The sequence below is a fragment of the Castor canadensis genome, chromosome 8 (assembly GCF_047511655.1).
Source record: "Castor canadensis chromosome 8, mCasCan1.hap1v2, whole genome shotgun sequence".
Taxonomy (NCBI): domain Eukaryota; kingdom Metazoa; phylum Chordata; class Mammalia; order Rodentia; family Castoridae; genus Castor; species Castor canadensis.
The window spans coordinates 63,592,230-63,599,536 of record NC_133393.1 but is presented as its reverse complement, the minus strand read 5'-3'; positions in this window follow the sequence as shown (position 1 = coordinate 63,599,536).

Sequence of the window (7,307 nt, the reverse complement as noted above, 5' to 3'; positions counted from 1 at the left end):
TTGGTAAACTGAGGAGAGACCAATGATTGCAGCCTTTCTCCTGAGGCTGGATGGTGCAGGGGTTCATTCAAAAGGGAGGTCTCCAGGGAAAACCAAAATAAGCAGAATGAGATATTTGATGTTGAGGAGGTTTAATGCTCTCTACTTTGCTGAAGTAGTCTTCTCTAATCTGAATGTCTCTAAAGCTATGGAGAAAAATTCCGTGTCTCTAGCTACAGGGAAATACACTTAGCTTTCTGCAGCCACAGTAAACATAATGACAAATTTAGAAAGGATGTAGGGAGACATAGTTGCCTCCTTGTCTGGTCTTGCCCTGTGCTCAGAGCACGGAGCTGGCTGGCTGGTTATTTCTGAAATACAGTGATGTCATACAAATAAGGCTTCAAAGCATGGGAATATGACATAATGGGGAATACATTGGGGTCTTCGCCATTCACAGAAAAACTGATACATAATATATTTTCTTAAGTAGTTTTCCTTAAAGTCTGAACAATGTTTGTTATTTACCAGTAATTAGGACCTCCATTTCAGCTTGTTCTCTCACAGAAGGAAAAAACATGATCAGTTGTAAATTGAGGAATTAAGGATTTTTCAATAATATTGTTAATTTTAAATAAAACACTTGTACTATAGAAAATAGACAGAAGTATAAGAATGATTAAAATTACCCATAATTTCATCAACTATATGTAATCAATGTTATAAAGTATATTCTTTCAGTCTTTCATATTCATAACATTTAAATATTATTTTATGTAGGTAATATATATAATATACATAAATGTGTACACACAGGTATGTGTATGTACACACATAAGTGATTAATTGGTACTGTGCTTTGTACACTGTTGTTATGACTCACAAGGCACACTGAACCTTATTCATGCCGTTAAGTTTTCCTCTAAAGCACACTTTTCAAAGTGTGAATTTGTGAATTTGTGTACCAACTTATTCAACAAACTCCTTATTAATGGATGTTTCAATTCCCTCTGGATTTTCATTATTCTAAATTCTGTGATGAATATTCTTGTAACTAACTCTCTCATACCCCTGGTAATGTCCTACGAGGACAAGCATTGTATTTGGGTGCCACAGTTTCTGTCTACTCAGAATTCCTTCCTTTTTCAGATGATGGAACTGGCCTCCCACCCTCTCATCCACTTTCTTTTAGGAACTGCCTCTGCCCACTTGTGGAAAATTTAATCACATGGCTAGGATTGAGTAGAGCACCCTGCCTCCTGTCAACCCTGAGTCAACACTCAGTGTCCAGTCTGGGACTGGGCACATGATCTGAGAGTGACCAAAAGAGGGAATTTTATCAAGTCTGATCATGGTGCTAGGATAATAACATGTCTTTTCTTCTGAAATTCTTAGATAGTGCCAAAGATCATTTAACATTGGGATTGACAAGGGCCATTTTGATGCAACACCTAAGAAAGTAGAAATAGACAATGGAGCAAGAAGGGGACTTCCTGATGACATCATTTGAGTTCTTGCTTCCAGTCATGCCAGAAGCAACATGCTCCCTCAGACTTGTCCAAATACTCATCCTGATTTTTAACTTCTTACTTAAACTAATTTGACTTGGCTGCTTTTGACAGTCAAGCCCCTTGACTAATGTATACAGTCTTATATTTTCACACTACCTTCCAGATCAGTATTGCCAAATATATTTGTGGAATGTGGAATTTTAAAATGAATCAATATTGATATTGCTGCAATGGATCTGTATAAAATCAAAGTATGAGACTATCTCACCTCTTCTTTTCATACTTACATCCCCACCTGACCTGAGAAGAACATTCCAATCAAATCATAAAATTAGGGCTGTATCTTGCTGATGCATCAGGCTAAGTAAAAGCTCTTGCTATAGGAGTGTGTGGGAGGTCAAAGTACCCAGTAGCTACCTCCATAATGAGTCTCCTATACCTTTACTTCCTTCCTACCCTCAGAAGTTAAAGTTAAGAGAGTCTAAAGATGGGCCAATTCCAAGAAGGGAGTTGCATTGATCAGGAAAAGTTGTCAACTCCAGGATAATGAGCTGAGGCAAAGAGCATTTCAGAAAGAAACTATGTCACTACACTAACTGGGACCAAGGTTTCTGAGCAACTAGTGGGCAGCTGTGGGAGTAGGTGGGTGGAGAAGGCTAAAATAACACTAGAAAACAACTCCAGCATGATACTGGAATGAACTGGAAGGCAGCAACCATTACTCCAATCTATCAACTCTTTATGTAGCTGAGAAATGAGAGCTGGGGTTCAGCCTCAGTGAAATAGATTTGGTCCTGTTCAGTCAAATTTCTTTTTTTTTTTTTTTTTGAAAAGAAAAATCCTTTTAGTTTTCAAATATGAATCCACAAAGAAGACATTTTTACAGAGGATTCAACCCCATTTGGCCCAGCATTTCATGTACAAACTTATGTTTAGTAATTACCCAGAATTGTTATTTGAGGTCCCTCTAAAACAGTCAGTTCTTAATCATTTTAAAAACCAGGAACATTCATTCCTTTTATTTTTTTTTTTTTCATTTTTCTTTTATTATTCATATGTGCATACAAGGCTTGGTTCATTTCTCCCCCCTGCCCCCACCTCCTCCCTTACCACCCACTCCACCCCCTCCCGCTCCCCCCTCAATACCCAGCAGAAACTATTTTGCCCTTATCTCTAATTTTGTTGTAGAGAGAGTATAAGCAATAATAGGAAGGAACAAGGGGTTTTGCTGGTTGAGATAAGGATAGCTATACAGGGCATTGACTCACATTGATTTCCTGTGCGTGGGTGTTACCTTCTAGGTTAATTCTTTTTGATCTAACCTTTTCTCTAGTTCCTGGTCCCCTTTTCCTATTGGCCTCAGTTGCTTTAAGGTATCTGCTTTAGTTTCTCTGCATTAAGGGCAACAAATGCTAGCTAGTTTTTTAGGTGTCTTACCTATCCTCACCCCTCCCTTGTGTGCTCTCGCTTTTATCATGTGCTCATAGTCCAATCCCCTTGTTGTGTTTGCCCTTGATCTAATGTCCACATATGAGGGAGAACATACGATTTTTGGTCTTTTGAGCCAGGCTAACCTCACTCAGAATGATGTTCTCCAATTCCATCCATTTACCAGCGAATGATAACATTTCGTTCTTCTTCATGGCTGCATAAAATTCCATTGTGTATAGATACCACATTTTCTTAATCCATTCGTCAGTGCTGGGACATCTTGGCTGTTTCCATAACTTGGCTATTGTGAATAGTGCCGCAATAAACATGGATGTGCAGGTGCCTCTGGAGTAACAGTCTTTTGGGTATATCCCCAAGAGTGGTATTGCTGGATCAAATGGTAGATCGATGTCCAGCTTTTTAAGTAGCCTCCAAATTTTTTTCCAGAGTGGTTGTACTAGTCTACATTCCCACCAACAGTGTAAAAGGGTTCCTTTTTCCCCGCATCCTCGCCAACACCTGTTGTTGGTGGTGTTGCTGATGATGGCTATTCTAACAGGGGTGAGGTGGAATCTTAGTGTGGTTTTAATTTGCATTTCCTTTATTGCTAGAGATGGTGAGCATTTTTTCATGTGTTTTCTGGCCATTTGAATTTCTTCTTTTGAGAAAGTTCTGTTTAGTTCACATGCCCATTTCTTTATTGGTTCATTAGTTTTGGGAGAAATTAGTTTTTTAAGTTCCCTGTATATTCTGGTTATCAGTCCTTTGTCTGATGTATAATTGGCAAATATTTTCTCCCACTCTGTGGGTGTTCTCTTCAGTTTAGAGACCATTTCTTTTGATGAACAGAAGCTTTTTAGTTTTATGAGGTCCCATTTATCTATGCTATCTCTTAGTTGCTGTGCTGCTGGGGTTTCATTGAGAAAGTTCTTACCTATACCTACTAACTCCAGAGTATTTCCTACTCTTTCTTGTATCAACTTAAGAGTTTGGGGTCTGATATTAAGATCCTTGATCCATTTTGAGTTAATCTTGGTATAGGGTGATATACATGGATCTAGTTTCAGTTTTTTGCAGACTGCTAACCAGTTTTCCCAGCAGTTTTTGTTGAAGAGGCTGCTATTTCTCCATCGTATATTTTTAGCTCCTTTGTCAAAGATAAGTTGCTCATAGTTGTGTGGCTTCATATCTGGATCCTCTATTCTGTTCCACTGGTCTTCATGTCTGTTTTTGTGCCAGTACCATGCTGTTTTTATTGTTATTGCTTTGTAATATAGTTTGAAGTCAGGTATTGTGATACCTCCTGCATTGTTCTTTTGACTGAGTATTGCCTTGGCTATTCGTGGCCTCTTGTGTTTCCATATAAATTTCACAGTAGATTTTTCAATCTCTTTAATGAATGTCATTGGAATTTTGATGGGAATTGCATTAAACATGTAGATTACTTTGGGGAGTATCGACATTTTTACTATGTTGATTCTACCAATCCATGAGCATGGGAGATCTCTCCACTTTCTATAGTCTTCCTCAATCTCTTTCTTCAGAAGTTTATAGTTTTCCTTGTAGAGGTCTTTCACATCTTTTGTTAGGTTTACACCTAGGTATTTGATTTTTTTTGAGGCTATTGTAAATGGAATTGTTTTCATACATTCTTTTTCCGTTTGCTCATTGTTAGTGTATAGAAATGCTAATGATTTTTCTATGTTGATTTTATATCCTGCTACTTTGCTATAGCTATTGATGATGTCTAGAAGCTTCTGAGTAGAGTTTTTTGGGTCTTTAAGGTATAGGATCATGTCGTCTGCAAATAGGGATATTTTGACAGTTTCTTTACCTATTTGTATTCCTTTTATTCCTTCTTCTTGCCTAATTGCTCTGGCTAGGAATTCCAGTACTATGTTGAATAGGAGTGGAGATAGTGGGCATCCTTGTCTGGTTCCTGATTTTAGAGGGAACGGTTTTAATTTTTCTCCGTTAAGTATAATGCTGGCTGTAGGTTTGTCATATATAGCTTTTATAATGTTGAGGAACTTTCCTTCTATTCCTAGTTTTCTTAGAGCTTTTATCATGAAATGATGTTGGATCTTATCAAAGGCTTTTTCTGCATCTATTGAGATGATCAAGTGGTTTTTGTCTTTGCTTCTGTTAATGTGGTTTATTACATTTATTGATTTTCGTATGTTGAACCACCCCTGCATCCCTGGGATGAAGCCTACCTGGTCGTGGTGGATAATCTTTTTGATGTGTTGCTGAATTCGATTTGCCATTATTTTGTTGAGGATTTTTGCATCAATGTTCATTAAGGAGATTGGCCTATAGTTCTCCTTTTTGGAGGTGTCTTTGCCTGGTTTTGGGATAAGTGTAATACTGGCTTCATAAAATGTGTTTGGCAGTTTTCCTTCCCTTTCTATTTCATGGAACAGTTTAAGGAGGGTTGGTATCAGTTCTTCTTTAAAGGTCTGATAGAATTCAGCAGAGAATCCATCAGGTCCTGGACTTTTCTTTTTGGGGAGACTCTTGATTGCTGCTTCAATTTCATTTTGTGTTATAGGTCTATTCAGGTGATTAATTTCCTCTTGGTTCAGTTTTGGATGATCATATGTATCTAGAAATCTGTCCATTTCTTTTAGATTTTCAAATTTATTTGAATATAGGTTCTCAAAGTAGTCTCTGATGATTTCCTGGACTTCCATGGTGTTTGTTGTTATCTCCCCTTTTGCATTCCTGATTCTACTAATTTGGGTTTTTTCTCTCCTCATTTTAGTCAGGTTTGCCAGGGGTCTATCGATCTTGTTTATTTTTTCAAAGAACCAACTTTTTGTTTCATTAATTCTTTGTATGGTTTTTTTGGTTTCTATTTCGTTGATTTCAGCTCTTATTTTTATTATTTCTCTCCTTCTATTTGTTTTGGGATTTGCTTGTTCTTGTTTTTCTAGGAGTTTGAGATGTATCATTAGGTCATTGATTTGGGATCTTTCAATCTTTTTAATATATGCACTCATGGCTATAAACTTTCCTCTCAAGACTGCCTTAGCTGTGTCCCATAGGTTCCGGTAGGTTGTGTTTTCATTTTCATTGACTTCTAGGAACTTTATAATTTCCTCTTTTATTGCATCGATGATCCATTCTTCATTAAGTAATGAGTTATTTAGTTTCCAGCTGTTTGCATGTTTTTTGTCTTTACTTTTGTTGTTGAGTTCTACTTTTACTGCATTGTGGTCAGATAGTATGCATGGTATTATTTCTATTTTCTTATATTTGCTGAGGCTTGCTTTGTGCCCTAGGATATGATCTATTTTGGAGAAGGTTCCATGGGCTGCTGAGAAGAATGTATATTGTGTAGAGGTTGGATGAAATGTTCTGTAGACATCTACTAGGTCCACTTGATCTATTGCATATTTTAGATCTTGGATTTCTTTATTGAGTTTTTGTTTGGATGACCTATCTATTGATGATAATGGAGTGTTAAAGTCTCCCACAACCACTGTGTTGGCGTTTATATATGCTTTTAGGTCTTTTAGGGTATGTTTGATGAAATTGGGTGCGTTGACATTGGGTGCGTACAGATTGATGATTATTATTTCCTTTTGGTCTATTTCCCCTTTTATTAGTATGGAATGTCCTTCTTTGTCTCGTTTGATCAATGTAGGTTTGAAGTCTACTTTGTCAGAGATAAGTATTGCTACTCCTGCTTGTTTTCGGGGGCCATTGGCTTGGTAAATCTTCTTCCAGCCTTTCATCCTAAGCATATGCTTATTTCTGTCGGTGAGATGAGTCTCCTGTAAGCAACAAATTGTTGGATCTTCTTTTTTAATCCATTTTGTCAAACGGTGTCTTTTGATGGGTGAATTAAGTCCATTAACATTAAGTGTTAGTACTGATAGGTATGTGGTGATTCCTGCCATTTAGTTATCTTAGTTGTTTGAAGGTTTGATTGTGTGTACCTAACTTGATGTTACTCTCTACTGTCTTGCTTTTTCTTTTCCTGTGGTTTGGTGCTGCCTGCCTTTTCATGGTTAAGTTGGGTGTCACTTTCTGTGTGCAGGATCCCTTGCAGAATCTTTTGTAATGGTGGCTTTGTGGTCACATATTGTTTTAGTTTCTGCTTATCATGGAAGACTTTTATTGCTCCATCTATTTTGAATGATAGCTTTGCTGGGTAGAGTATCCTGGGGTTGAAGTTATTTTCATTCAGTGCCCGGAAGATCTCACCCCACGCTCTTCTTGCTTTTAATGTTTCTGTTGAGAAGTCTGCTGTGATTTTGATGGGTTTACCTTTGTATGTTACTTGTTTTTTCTCTCTTGCAGCCTTCAATATTCTTTCCTTAGTTTCTGAACTTGTTGTTTTAATGATGATATGTCGTGGAGTAGTTCTATTTTGATCTG